General features: G+C 35.7%; 1 pseudogene; it reads left to right on the top strand.

Annotated features, from left to right (window-relative positions):
• The first annotated feature begins 15,265 nt into the window (after positions 1-15,265).
• LOC123830892 lies at positions 15,266-15,378 on the top strand (annotated as a pseudogene).
• The last annotated feature ends 328 nt before the right edge of the window (positions 15,379-15,706 follow it).

A 15,706-nucleotide genomic window follows, 5' to 3' on the forward strand; every position in this document is an offset into this window, starting at 1 on the left:
AGCCTTTATTCCTCACATTTCCTTTTCCTTTATCCTGCTTTATGCTTGGCATTTATCATTTGCAACCCTCTTTAACAAGCTGTATATTTATTAGCCATTTTGGTTAATGTTCCTCATCCCCAGTAGAATATGTATAACCTAAGAGCAGGGAATTTGTTTGTTTTGTTCACTGTTACATCCCCATACCTAATATAATGAAAAAGTGCCATGCTATACATTCAATATATACTCATTATATATACAAATGAATTAGAGGCCAAGACCCTTACATTTTATTGAGCTATCTGGCGCACTTATACTGTGTATTAATGTGAAGAGAACTTTTACTGTGAAAAATTCTGAATATTTGTACTTCATCATGGCCTATTCTATATCATTCATTATATTCTTGCCAATGAGTAGTATTTAACCTTTCATTGTGACTCCATGTACACAAACTTGGCAATGAATAGTAAGAAAAAATAACTCAACTTGGCATTTTGATTAATGATCCAAAGATGTTTTCATTCAGGCACAATTCACCAGGCCACATAAAACCAAAGCCACTTCACTAAATTGTTAAGATAGTCTATAAAAATGGAAGAAATACAAATATGATAAGGTAAGGATTAGCAAAGGAGAAAGTAATCATTTATAAAAAAGAATCCTTTTCTTAAAACCTCCTTGGATTATGTCTTACCAGCACTAACTGTATTATTCAGTTTGTTAGGTAACTAACTGGCAGTAATTGATGAGTATTTAAAGCCAAGGCTCTCTAGCAAGATGTGAGGTTTCAGCACATCTGGCTAATGGCTTGAATGAGGCTTCTCCACCATATGAGTGTATAGGGCTTGGTCAATCTGTGTGTCAGGTATTGAGTAGGGGCCTTGGAATATATCCTGCACAGATAAGGGGGACTGCTATACTGTAAAACTGTTGCAAACAGTTGCAGTTTGTTCTTGATTTTCCACACAATTACAGGCAATTTTTAGTTCACAAAAGAGAAATAAAGACCTGATGAAGGAATAAACCAACCTTAAATATGCAATTGTATTGTACTATTAAGTGTCCATTCTAATCTACAGATTAATATAGCAGCATAAATATATGAAGAAGACTGTAGGCACACCAGATATATACAGGGTGGAGCAAATGTGGGATTACAGTTGTTCATATGAAAATTAATGCAATAACTAGTAAATAATAATATAAGAATAAACTCTGTGTTTCACATAACCACAACATTAATTATACTTTTCCCCACCCTGTATTGTGGCTGTGATCAGTAAATAAAATCTTGAATAAAGAATACATTTGCTACTACTTATCCTCCAGGCTATACTGTCAAACATGACAGCCACAAGGCAGTGAATATTGAGAACTTGGAATTTGGCTAGTCTGAAATGGATTAGTTACAAATATAAAATACACACCAGATTTCAAAGACTTAATACAAGAAAATAATGTAAAATATCGCACTAATTTTTATGTTGAGTATATGTTGAAATAATAATTCCTTGGATTATTATATTAAGTAAAGTCCGTGATTACTATTAATTTAATCTAGTTCTTTTCAATTTTAAATACAGCTACTAGAAGTTTAAAATTGCATATGTGGTTTATGTCTGTGCATCACATTGTATTTCTACTGGACATCTCTAAGGTAAAAAGTAAGGCGGATAGTTTTCAAATATTTTCTTTTTTCTCCAATGTCCCCCTTTTAATAATCTACGTGATTTTAAAGTGAAGAAAAAGAACCCATTTCTGTTAAGTGGATAGAATTCCATAGCAACATGCACGATGTGTTTTTAAGAATGTATCTCCATCACTCCCTTTCTTAGGGCATATAATTTCCAAAAATAATGAAACAAAATTCCACATCTCAGAATGTATTCATGTGACCACTTAAGTTCTAACTAAAGCCTCCTGCCTCAGACTTAGAAAAATGTAGTTTTGTTTTATTTTTCATTTACTCATCACTGACATTTGATAAAAATAATAAAAAATACTGTTCACTAAGTTTCTGTGCCTGAATAGAGAGCACAATGTCAGTTACACTATTTTAGGTGAATCCAAAAGAGAATTTTAAATTGTCTAATCATTACTCTCTAAATTTTAAATAAACAATAAATTTTAAATCAATTATGTAAAACATAATGTAACTTAACCTGATTATTGTGTCTTGTATTTGTTGTACATTTATCTGAATTAAATATTCTTTATATAGTTATTACTTTTGGATGAGCAAATCCCTATGTAACCCAGGACTAAAAATGTAATTAAAATATTTATAATACCCTCCATTATTCCATAGGTAGTTTTCTGTTTTACATTTATGCTCATGATTCATTTTGGTTAATTTTTTTGTATAAGGTGTGAGACTTAGATCAGATTCATTTTTAAATTTTTTTTTGGCCTGTGGGTGTTCATTTTTTGACAAGACCTCCATTCTTTTATCATTCTTTCATTGCATCACTTCTACAACTTTATCAATTATACACACACATGCATATACATATATATAGTCCAAGATTTTTAATGGGAGGAATAGGGAAAAGAATGTATCTATTCCATCTTCTCTTCCATCTTCTCAGAATCAGTAATCCTTACATACAGGTTTTGTTACTCTTCCCCACCTAACTTGGCAAGGACAAAGGTACCTTAAAGTTTATGTCTCACCCTAAGTTCTGTTTATAGAAAAAACATATATAGAGATGCTTTCACATGCAGAGTCAAGGGCAGATGTGGAATTCAAGGCATTTCTAATTTTTCTAGCTGCTCTCTGTATGACTACTTTGCCATTTTGAAACATATCATCTTCCAAATGAGCTGCTCTAGATACTTGGTTAGAGGGGCACAGAGAAATACAAGTACATAAGGCCTGTTTCCCTACAGCACCTATCACTTGGAGGGAGTTATTTAGCTTTTTGCTTCTAGGGACTTCTAATGTGGAACCACAAATTACCATGAATCATTTGAGATACAGGGTCAGCCAGCCCATCTACCTGTCCTGTGGGAGGCCTGATTTTATTAGCGCTAACCAGGCTTGATAGATGTATGTCAAGGCAGTCTTGAATTTCCTTACAGAAGAAGGTCTGTAATGTTACTTAGCAGGTTACTCAATTATTCTGGCTGACATCACTGGACTTGATTTTCGCTGAAGCAGGCTAATAGAACAGCAAAAAGGTAAAGAAAAAAGAAGGGGACAAAGGGGCTGTCATTGAGAGAGGACATGAGGGAGAAATGGTGCCCTACTCTTTAAATCAGAGGAAATTGCCAGTAGGGGAATGTAAGCATGGGAAGGAATGGATAGATCAGGCAACATCCCGCAAGCACTCCACAGCTAGTGTCCCCATTCTTTAGCATTCTCTAAATTGCAATGATAATTTTTACCCTCCTTATTCTTAGAGTTTTCATGAGGATGAATTGAGGTACGCCATCTACTCCTCCAGTAAATGAGTACAAAGCCCTCAGAATTGTCAAATTGTCCTTTGTCAATGCTTCCTCTGTGTCTTTTTTGCTTTCCCATCTTCTTCCCCCTTCACACTTCCATTCAGGGCATTAAGAAGAAAGTGGAGAGAGAAAGAAATTTCAGGATCAGTGAATTGCAATGGAATAGGCCTTGCGGTGCCAGTTTTATTTTTTTATCATCAGCCCTAGGGGCATGGGTACAGAAGAGGAAGGGGAAGATACAAATGGAAAAGAGGAATGGAGGTTAAGAGAGGAACATGCATCCATTCACGAACTATGTGTTGATCACTTACTACATGCCAGGGTCCATGCCAGACTTTGGAATAAAAAGTGTACGTGGCTTGGACTCCTGTGTAGAAGGTTAGACCATGAAACAAATAATTTCTATGCATGTAAGTATTATCAAAGAGAGTTATGCAAGTGTCTTTGTAAACCTACCACTCTTAATTCTACCTAGATGTTCAGGGAAGGAAAATTTCACTGAGATGACCCTGTTCAAGCTAAGTCTCATAAAGGATGAGCAAGAGTTAAAGAAAAGAAACAGGGAATAGATGAGGAAAAGGTGAGGAGAATGGTCTACAGCATCAAAGGACTGAAGGAACAATGGAAGGGCTATTGAGCAATGACAAGGCAACTGTTACAAAAGAGAGACCAAACAGATACAAGCAAATACAATTTGAAAGCAAGGTAAAGCTTAAAATTATAAGTTATAAGCAAATTCAGTCTCCATGGATTTCTTTCTTTTTTAAAGATTTTATTTATTTAATTTTAGGAAGAGGGGAAGGGAGGGAGAAAGAGAGGGAGAGGAACATCAAAATGTGGTTGCCTCTTGTGTGCCCCCTACTGGGGGCTTGGCCTGCAACCCAGGCATGTGCCCTATACTGGTAATTGAACCGGTGACCCTTTGATTCATAGGCTGGCACTCAATCCACTGAGCCGCACCAGCCAGGGCTCCATGGGTTTCTTTTCAAGTTAGTAACATTTTATTTAAGAACCAGAATTCAACTTGCCTTTGTTCTTAAAACATCAGAAGCTTTATGTCTTGAAAGAGAAGAATGAAACTTTTTGTCTCTTGGTACTTTCACACAAACAGACCAAGCAAGGCACATGATGCCATGTTGACTTGCCCCGTTTCTTATTGCATTTGATAGGCCATGAGCCCTCAAATGTTTTCAGGGGTACAGAAGAGCAGAACAGGAGAAGACTGAAAAGTCAGTGTTGAAAGTGGACATCGTCAAAGGACTGGCTTTTATTCTTGCATTTGCACATGTTTAACTCCACTGGTATCCTTGTTTGAATCTCTAATCACTGATCACAGATTGTTGTTAAACATGTACCAGCATCTCACCAGCAATAGCTATATTAAATATGTCACGATGTAGTAGAATTAAAACCCTAAATATTCTTTCCTTTTTACCTTGACTGAGATTCCACTTCACAAGAATAATTCCACATGGTTTCCTCTAAAATAGAAAATAGCACTCATTTACTTTTTGAACATCAAGCGAGCCTTCCCTTCCTCTACTTGTCATATTTGGTTTTCAAAAAAAAAAACCTACATATTTTTATATCAGCATTTTATTGTCTCCCTAGTCTGAAGGCTCAAGAAAAGAAATTATATTGGGAAGCAAAATTGTGTTTTGCTATGACAAAATTGTGCATGTCATTGAAATAATAACACCCTGCTGTGTTAGCATGCTATCTCTAGATGCTGTAATAGATTTAAAGTTTATCTGTCAATGAATGAAATGTGGCCCATTCAACCTATCAAAAGGGTGAGGGTCAGTTTAGATGTCTGAATTCTAATATTATGTGTGCAATTCACCTTTGAATTTCAGGGCAGGAAAATAATCTCTTTCCTACAGCCTAATTCAACAAATGAATAGGTAGCATTGCCCCCTGCTTACTACAAGGAAAGAGATATTCATAGCAGAATAACACCATTAAGGCAATTTGAGTTTTTGAAAAGAAAGGTGCTTTATAAATAGTAAGCATTATTTTTCATATTCAGGAATTTTGCCCACACCCACAACTTTCTTTGTGATTATCTTCAGTTTCCAGTAAGTAACATTTTAACATTTGCTGTTATCATGTAATCATAATAGAGGAATATTAATCTAGAAAAAAACCCCAAACATGTGAAAGTGTCTATATACTGTATTCTATCATTTCAGTAATTTAAAATTCAGAAAGTCTACAGGATTGGTATAATTTTACCCCATTTAAGGATACTCTGTCATTTTGGGGTAAACATTGTTTCTCATAAACACTAGATATTTTATTTAAGAAGGTGTGACATTTTAAATAAAAAAAAAACTTGTTCAAAAGATAAAAGAAAGTTAATGTTTCTTTCTCTGACAGCTAGGTGGTACCAGCCATCAGAGATGCCTTCCTGAAACTGGGTGTACTCACTCTATTGAAAGCTCTGGGATTTGAATGGCGGGGGAGGGGTAAGAGCAAGGATAGTAGAGAACCCTAATTTGTCCGCTAGCAAAAAGTGGGTGGTGGGGACAGAGTGAGATTTTGCTTTGACTTGGATCCTTGGACTAACTTGTCTTAACTCAGAAAACTAAACAAGCCCTGACTGGTGTGGCTCAGTTGGTTGGATGCTGTACTGTTAACTGAAAGGTCATGGGTTCAATACCCAGTCAGGACACATAACTGGGTTGTGGGTTTGGTCCCCAGTTAGGGGTCGTGTGAGAGGCAGCCGATCGATGTTTGTCTCTCACATTGATGTTTCTCTCCTTCTCTTCACCTCTCTCTGTACAATCAATATATATATTTTTTTAAAAATAAACATGAATTGCATCAATGCAGAAACCTGTGTTTATAATCCTAGCCTATAGGTCTATTGGGAAGATGAGACGATCTCTCAGTCCTCAAAATGACATCCTATCACTTCCTCATTAGAGCTTTATTATGTTGGATCTTTAAGATTCTTTATATCTTTATGAGTTTTTCTTTTACATTAAATGTATCCTTGAGTTAGGACCGTTCTTTCAGAAGTCATCAGTAAACATTGTATTGATAATGAGCACCTCACAAATAGAAAATCAGAGCATCTTTGGTAGCCCTTTGGGCCACAGAGGACATATCTTGGGGTGGGGATAAGAGTACCAAGGGAGTGGAGAGGCTTAAATAAAAACTAAATGAAATAGGGGAGGGGAACCTACCATTTGGTTTGGTGCTTCTCAAGTTATGTCATGCAAGCAGATTTGCTGATTTCTGGGTTAAACCAGCTTTCTTTGCACACAATGGAAATTCTGTCTTCATAACTATCTGTTTCTATCTGTTAATTTCTGCACACACACACACACACACACACAGAAATGTGTTTCCTGTGTGACAAGAAATATACAAAACATAACATATATGGTATCTCATTTCATTTTGATAGTGTTTCTATGTGGTATGTATAATTAACTCCATTTGACAGATAATTATAGCTCAGAGGTGTTAAGTTTCTTACCCTATGTGAGATATTGGAACACAGAAGTGCCAGACACCAAAACCCTTTCTTAACCATTATGCTACATTAACTTGCTCTTAGCAAATTGTTTAGTGAGACAATTTATGAAGAAAAGTTGGTCTGTGATTTAGTATGTTTGGAAAGTGAAACATATTATAAAACCATGCCCTTAGATAATTAGAGATAGCATTAACATGTTAAAGCTCATAAGAAATCGAATCATTTATTAAAAATGAACACTTTTGGTCCTGGCTGGTGTGGCTCAGTGGATTGAGCACTGCCTGTGAACCAAAGGGTCACCAGTTCAATTCCCAGACAGGGCACATGCCTGGGTTTCAGGCCAGGTCCCCAGTGGGGGGGCATGCAAGGGGCAACCACACATTGATGTTGCTCTTCCTCTCTTTCTTTCCTCCATCCCCTCTGTCTAAAAATAAATAAAGTCTTTAAAAATAAATAAATAAACACCTCCATTAAACACTACTTTCTACATCTTTATGACCTTCAAATGTTTTTTTGAAGAACGTCATCAACTTCTCATGGAGTAAGTACTCAATAGGTATAACTAGATATCAAGAGTTAGAGAAAAATGACCTAGTCCTACATTTCCCTTCCCTCAATATATTTAAGATTTTATGAAAACCCTTTCTTCTTTGTTCATGAAGGTTTTTAAGTTCAGTATGTAATCCTGAATAGAATTTAGAGATACGATGCCTTAATATAAAGTCTTTGTGTGAAACATGATCAGGTGCTGGTCCAGCGAACTGTCCTTCTCCTAGAAAATAAATTTTGATTTTGGCTCACCAAGTCCATATTAGTAGGTTAGATATTTTTCTTTCTTTCTTTTTTTTACTTTTTATTTTTCTTTCTTTATTTTTATTGTTGTTCAAGTACAGTTGTCTCCATTTCCCCCCCAACTACTGCCCCCACCCCCCAGCCATCCCCATCTTCCAACCCTGATCCCATGCCCCCTTGGTTTTGTCCATGCGTTCTTTATAGATGTTCCTGAAAACCCTTCCCCCTTACTACACTGTAAGAAGCTCCATGAAGACAGGGACCAAGGTTTATTTCATTCACTACCATGTAGCCAGTGCAATTCCTGGGGCATTAAGCACTACTGAACAAATATTTGTTGAATAAGGATTTTGATTAAACAGCTAAAAAGTAACTTAAAAATGGAATATATTCTCAGAACTACTCCCTGTCATTAAAATCCAGAATAGTGGTTGTCCCTCAGGTGAAGTAAGGGGTAATAACTGAGAAGGAGCCAATGGGGCCTCCCAGGTGTCACACAATGTTTGCTCCCTAGACCTTGCGCTGGTTACATGAGTGTGTTCAGTATGGGAACATTCCTCAGCCTGTGGATTTTCCTGTATGCTGATTGTACTTCAACAACATTTAGGGAAATACATGAAATCCAAAGGTGACCTATGCTTTCATCCACTAGACTAACCATTCTGAATATGTCAGGGCTCATAGATCACACGGGGAGCAGGAATTCACCACCAACGGTTGATGAAGTGTAGGACATGGTCAAAACCTCATTCAGGTAGGCCATCCCTGGGTGGACCTGGAATTGCAAAAGATCCCATAATGGCCTAGGCCTGAGCCTGTCCACTGTGGGTCTGGGAGGGGCTTTCAGACAGTGGTTCTCTGAATGCTGGGGTCTTTGGTAGAGAAGGGAAGTCTCCTATTTTGTGATTAGAATTTTGGTCTTATTTGCAACAGTTTTGAGATGGATATTATTCTCTGTTTTATAGATGGACAAACTGACACCCAAAGGGCTAACCTAATTGCTCCAAAGTTGTAGGGCAGGCATGAGACTTCAACTCTGACTCTAATTTGGAAGACCTGGACTTCTGCAAATGCTCTGCTGCCATGGAATCAATCCTTCTCTAGTGAGAGGCATTTCTGTCTCGGATTAAAACATGAGGCAAAACAAAACAAAACAATCACAGTTCATTACAAATGGGACCCCCCAAAACACGATGATCCTAAGATTTCAATTTACTTTTAATACTGATATTTGATGTATAAGAATTCCATGGGTTTACTTTTTTTTTACCACTTTAATGATTCTCAATAAAAAAACATATACCTTATATGTGCTTGAGTATTTGTATAAATGCAAATAATATATATGCATATAAGATAGAAATGAAATATTTATAACTATCAGTCAATAAACATGTGTTCTGTGAATTTTTAAAAACTATGTCTAACCTTCCAAATTAGACATATTCACAGTGTTGAGTAACACCCTTGACACCTCATTCTCTTTGTTTATAAATAATATGTATTATATTTTAAGTTTTATAGTTGTCAGCAAATGCCTTCTGTCTTTTTAATGGTGCAATAAGTTTAGCAGAGGAATACATTGGGTAAAATATAGCTTATTCACATTTGGCCTAATCAGAAAGTTGAGCTACAATAATAAAAGACAAATTAAACTTTCTTTTTAATGTATTTTGATAAGGCCTTACAAGAATAAAATATTTTATTACATAAATTCTGGAAACAACTTATTTAGATTGTGGTTTTTTGCATTTTTTTCTTTTGCTTAGAAATATAGATCAGAATCAAAACCTTGTGCAAGTTTTCTTCTTCTAATTTAATATTTTTTAAATATTGACATTTAAATACTGAGTAAAATCACAAAAATTGGGAGAAATCAGTCAACTCCAAAAGGTTCATTCAGTTTCTGACAATATTTGTCACATTTGCAATGAACTGTGCAGAAAGAGAGACTTGAATAGCAGGTGCCATTAATCATTTAAGAAAAAGAAAGAGGGCCTTTCATTTTCAATGAGCAGAAACACAGTGGTAAATGAAGGCAAAATCAGTGGATGACGAGTAGCTTACTTATTACTCATCTCCTAGAATAAAGTCTGATTTGGGAAAAAGTGTTGTGATTCTAGCAGCATCCATTTATGATTATTGAAGTCATTTATTCTCTGTGGCACACATATATCATTTGTTACAATATATTGGATTTTAAAATTTATATTTTACTATTTACTTTCACTGCTCAAAGAAAACATGAAGCTTACTGATCTACAAACATAATTCAATGGAAATTGTGAATATTCCTCCTGGCTAAAGGGCACTTCAAAGGTAATCTGCCTGCCACCACAAGTCAGAAAACTGCCAGTCATTGTGTGAAAGATACAAAACCTGATAAAGGTAAAGGAAAACAAATATTATTCAACAAAATTCTAGGTTAGCCTTTGATTAGAGGACATTAGAATACAAATGAACACAGAAGTTCAGACAGGTCAGGCAGGTAGTTCTTGAAAAATTATAGGGCACTTATCACAAAAAGAGATTGATATTTGCATCGGTCAGGGTCCAGTAAAGAGAAACCACACAGTAAATTAAGTAAGGAGAGTTTAAATGCAAGGAATTATTAAATAAAAACAGGAGATTAGCTACTAAGAAATGAAAGAACTTGAAAGAATTTAAGAAGAATCTTTAAAGAATTTCAAGTGGCTGCTTCCTGAGTTCGCTCAAAGAAGAGGGAATTCAGGAAGCAGCCACTACCTCTAGGGGTGAGACCAAGTACTCAAAGAAGGAACACATTTGGAAGTTGTTTCCCACCCCCAACCAAGGCTGAAATTCAGACGTCATTGGGAAAAAGAGTGACTTTATTCCACTGAAGGGTGGAGAAGTTTTCTGAGGTGCTGCAGCATGGGGCTGGAAGGCAGGAAACGGACAGGCGTGGAGCTGTTAAGGGCCATTAAAAAAGCTGCTTTTAAGAGCAGCACTACAGCTCACTGGGTACCACCCTCTGGGGAACTATTATCTTCAGTATTTAGCTAGAAAAGGGGAGCAAAGGGAACTAGACATTGCTCTTAATAAACTGGGGAACTTAAGCCTGCTTGATAGCCAGGAAGCTACAGCCTCACACTGCAGAAGACTACAGCATTTCCCCACCAAGGGGATTAACCCTCCTCCCTTCCTCCCTTCAGTACCAGATTGTTGGGGGGCGCAGGGGGAGGTGCTGGACAATAGAGGCCTGTCAGTTTAACTGGGGGATGGATCATATCCAAAGCCCATGGAAACTTGGGAAGTTGATTGGTCATTTTGAGAAAGCACCTGGTCTGCCCCAAACCCTTGCTCCTGGTTATAATCCAAGGGAACAAAGAAGCTTGCTCTCTCTCTTTCATTTGTGTTCTGCACTCACATGGTACACACACCTTTTCTCTCCAATGTCTCCAGGTGGGAGTCTGAATACCAAAGCATGGCAATGACTAAGGTTGGAAACACACACTGAGCTAGCCAGATGCTGGACTGGACTAGACTTCAATATGAAGCATAGACACTGAGCAGTGGCCTTCATCCTGGTTCAACTGAAGAGAAGATTAGACTTTTTCCGTGGCTGAAGATGGACAGAGATGGAAGACTGGGAGGGAAAGAGGGGAACCCCCATAATTGTACATCATCAATAAACCATACCACAGAGCCACATCCTCCTGTGAGGGTCTCAGGAAACTCTCTTCCTTTGGACACCACAAGTACCCTGCTTCCACCAATAATGAACCATTGCAATTCATTTGCAGGTGAATGCTGGAGACTGTCCTGCACATCAGCCAAGTGCTACAAGAGCAAGAAGCGCAAAGTGGAATCGGGGGAAGAAGTGACTTCCCTCGTAGTGTCTCTCTAGTGCCAACGCTAAACATTGTCCCAAATGAAAAGAAAAGTATTCCCAGGGTCTGGCTACAGTATCCACCCGCCCCCCACACACACACCAAAAAAGGTGAATTTGAAGAAGAAATAAATTGATAACTGACACAAACTTCAAACATAAAACTCTACTTGCATATGTTCATTTGAACACACAGACTGACAAGTATACATTATGGATTCCATTCAAAAGTTCTACCTATCAAATTTATTAGGATTGGCAATTCTAACTATTGACGAGTAATATATCTGCTCTAAAACTTAACCTCACTGCTTTAGCAAATATTCATGGAACTAAATATATAGTTATCTGAACTACCTGAGTTTAAAAAATACTAAGCCAACTTTAGTATTTTTTTTTTTGTGAATGGCTCCAACATCCATTAAGTTGAACAAGATCATAAACTGGGAATCATCCTAGAAAACAGGTCTCATTCAATCACAATATTAGAGCAAAAACAAATACTGCCATTAAAAAAAATACACCTCAGATAGCTCTCTAGTCATGCATTTATTTCTATCTCCACTCAGACAATATACCATCACTTCTTTCCCAGAAAATCCTAATACATCCCACGTGATTATTAAAATCTAAATATCATGCTGTGCTTATTTAAAGGCATTTTAAAATTGTGAAATGTCTTACAAAAGAGTGCATGTAATGCATGTATACACTATAAGGTAATAAAACAAACACTAATGTATCCTTTATACATTAGACTATTATCAATACCATTGAAACCTTGTCTTCTCCAGCAACCCCACTAAAAGTGACCAGTTTCTGACTGTTGTGTTAATAATGGTTTTCATAGTTTTCTATGTATATATGTATTATAGATACATATCTTTGAACAATGAATTGCTTAGTTGCATTCTTAAAACCTTCTATAAATGAAATCATGGAATTGTGTTCCATAATGATTGCTTTTTTAACTTAACCTTTTGTTGATCAAGTAGCTATGATTGATTTTCATTGCCATATGGTATTTTCTTTCCTGACTATTTCATGTTTTATAACCCACTTTACTGTTGAAGGAGCTTTAAGCTATTTCTAGCTTTTTTCTCCTGGTAAAAACAGTGATGTTACAAATATTTTTATACATATCTTCTGGTGCAGTGTGGAACAGCTTCTGTTTGACAAGTGCTGGACTAGAGAGTAAGCATATTTTCAGTCATTAGCATACTGGACTACCCATTCTTGACATTGCCAATGCTAAGTACAGTACTTGAGAATTTTTAGTTTTTGCTAATCTGTTGTCTGTGATATGGTAACTTATTGTGGATTTTTCTGCATTGTGCTGTTTATTAATGAGATTTCACACTTTTTCATGTATTTAATGGTAATTTATATTTCTCCTTTTGTGAAGAACTTAATTCTTTTGTTTTTACTGTTGTTCAGTTATAGTTGTCTCCATTCCCCTCACCCCATTGATCTCCCTGCCCCAACAAATCTCTGTATCCAAAGACAATCCTGAAGGGTAGGAGCTCCTCCTTTCTTTCTGCTGTGTAGAATTCCATTGTGTAAATGTACCACAGTTGTTTGACACACTCATTTACTGATGGGCACTTAACGTTGTTTTCAGCACTTGGCTATTGTAAATTGTGCTGCTATGAACATTGGGGTGCATAGGTTCTTTTGAATTGGTGTTTCAGGATTCTAGGGTATAATCCCAACAGTGGAATCATTGGATCAAAAGGCAATTCCATTTTTAGTTTTCTGAGGAAATTTCATTGTGTTTTTCACAGTGGCTGCAACAGTCGGCATTCCCATCAAAAGTGTACTAGGGTTCCCTTTTCTCCACAACCTCATCAGCACTTGTTGTTTGTTGATTTGTTTATTATGGCCATTCTGACCTGTGTGAAGTGGTATCTCATTGTGGTTTTAATTTGCATCTCTCTGATGACTAGTGAACCTTATGCCTATTTAAAAATCTAAATTGCTGTATCTGGTTACTGATTTGTAGTAATCATTACTAAATTTTAGAAGCAAGAATTTGTCAGTTAATTGTGTTGCAAATATCCTTTCCCATTAAAATGCTTTTCTTTATAGTCTTTAAGTACTGCACGTTAATGAATTCAAAATTTTATTGTAGTCAAGCCTCTCAATTTTTTCCTTTTTGTCCTTTATTTTTGTGCATTTGGAAAATTCTATAATCTTGAGAATTGAACAAAAACATTCTATATTTTCTTCTAAAAGTTTAAGAAATTATTTTTAAATACATTTCTATTAAGCTCAAACTAAATTTTTTCACATATTAGGAATATATTTTAATTGTCCTTTCCATATAAATAACAAATTGTTCCAACATTAGTTTTTGAATATTTCAACATTTTCCTACTGATTTGCATTACCAGCCACAACATAAAACAGGTTCTCAAGTTTGGATCTATTTCTGGATTCTTTCTCTGCCTTTAATTTATTCTGTGCTGTTACCACAATAATGTAATTAGCATTAAAAATCCTACCTGGTCATTCTTCTTCAGCAGTATCTTGGTTTCTCTGAGCTCTTTGCTATTCCATAAATCTTCTAGAATCAGCTTGTCAGGATTTTTGAAATATACCAGTAAGAGTTTGCTTTGCAACTTCATCAGATCTGTAGAACAATTTGAGGAAAATTGACACTTTTACTACATTGGGTTTGCCTACCTCAAATAAGCACTTTTTAAATGTTTCATAATATGACATAAATTTTACCTAAAAAAGGTTTTCAGTATCTTTTTGCTGTGTTCAGTCCTACAATCTTTGATTTTTCTTATTATATTCTAAGTGGCATTTTCAAGTTTCATTTCCTAGGGGTTTTTTTTGTAATATGCAAATGTGCAATTGATTTTTATATTAATTATGTATTTAGCAAACCTGTTAAATTCCAGTATTGATTACATTATCTGTAGATTCATTTGCACTATGTCCTTTGATAATGACAGTTTTGCTTCTTCCTTTCTGAATTTCTTTTTCTTTTCCTATTGTCCAGGTAAATACCTCTACTGCAATATTAATCCTGAATAGTTGCAGTGGGCCTATATTCCTTTTTAATCCTTTCTGTAGTTTTTTTTTAAAATAAGGTTCCTTCTATTTATTTTCTTGCATAGAAGCCCTTGTTTCTTCATTACTTTTAGTTTTGTGTTTTACTTTTTTAACATAAAAATATTTTATATTCTGCATCTGACAATTTCAATATCTGTAGTGCTTGTTTTTCTGATTCTTTAGTTTATTGTTTTGGTTGACTCTCCACGGGTCACAAATAAGTGAAAATAATCCCATGTGGTTAGTATTTTCTCCCTTTTGACTCCCCTGGCCTTTTTGGAGTTCTTTGACTATGACTTGGCTTTTCCCCCACCTGGGCCTTTGCATGTGATACTCCTCAGTGTGATTCTCCTTTCACTGTTACATTTAAGTACACTGTATGTATCCTTCAGAGCTCAATGGAATATTACTTCTAATCCTAAACTAAGACTGAGTTACTGAAGTTATTACATGACTTCATTATTCTCTTTCTTCCTTATAGCAGTTATTACAAATATTATAGGGAACTGAGTATTTAAATAATTAATAACTATATAACATTTTAAGACATAAGTTCTGGAAAGGTAGACTGTGTTTGCTTTTTAATACTTTATTTCTACTGGCTAATACAGTGTTTTTTAGATGGAAACAATGAATAAATTGTTTTAATAATCACTTCAGCAGCACATATGCTAAAATTGGAACAACATAGACTGGGTTACCATGGCCCCAGTGCAAGGATGACATGCAAATCCCTGAAGTGTTCCATTAAATAAAATCAAACTAAGTATTTAAAAATAAATGAATTAAGTCATTCCATAGTAAATGTTGTGTTAAAACTTAAACCACTTTTGTCATAAAGATCTGTACAACTTAATGTTATCAAATATTACTAGTAAGATTAAAAATATGTAAGATTTTTGGGTAAAATTTACAAAAATTTACTGGAACTTTAAAAATCTACTAATGTTGGAAATATTTTGCATTCTAAACAGAATACCTATGTAGTCTGAGCATGGCCCAAGGACCACTAATTGTCACATTTAGGGTGAACCAATGCCATATGTCATGTACAGTGACAGGGATCATGTCATGAGTAAAAC

This window comes from Phyllostomus hastatus, unplaced genomic scaffold, assembly GCF_019186645.2.
Source record: "Phyllostomus hastatus isolate PE091 unplaced genomic scaffold, TTU_PhHast_1.1 phas_scaffold_129, whole genome shotgun sequence".
In the NCBI taxonomy this organism is placed as follows: Eukaryota; Metazoa; Chordata; class Mammalia; order Chiroptera; family Phyllostomidae; genus Phyllostomus; species Phyllostomus hastatus.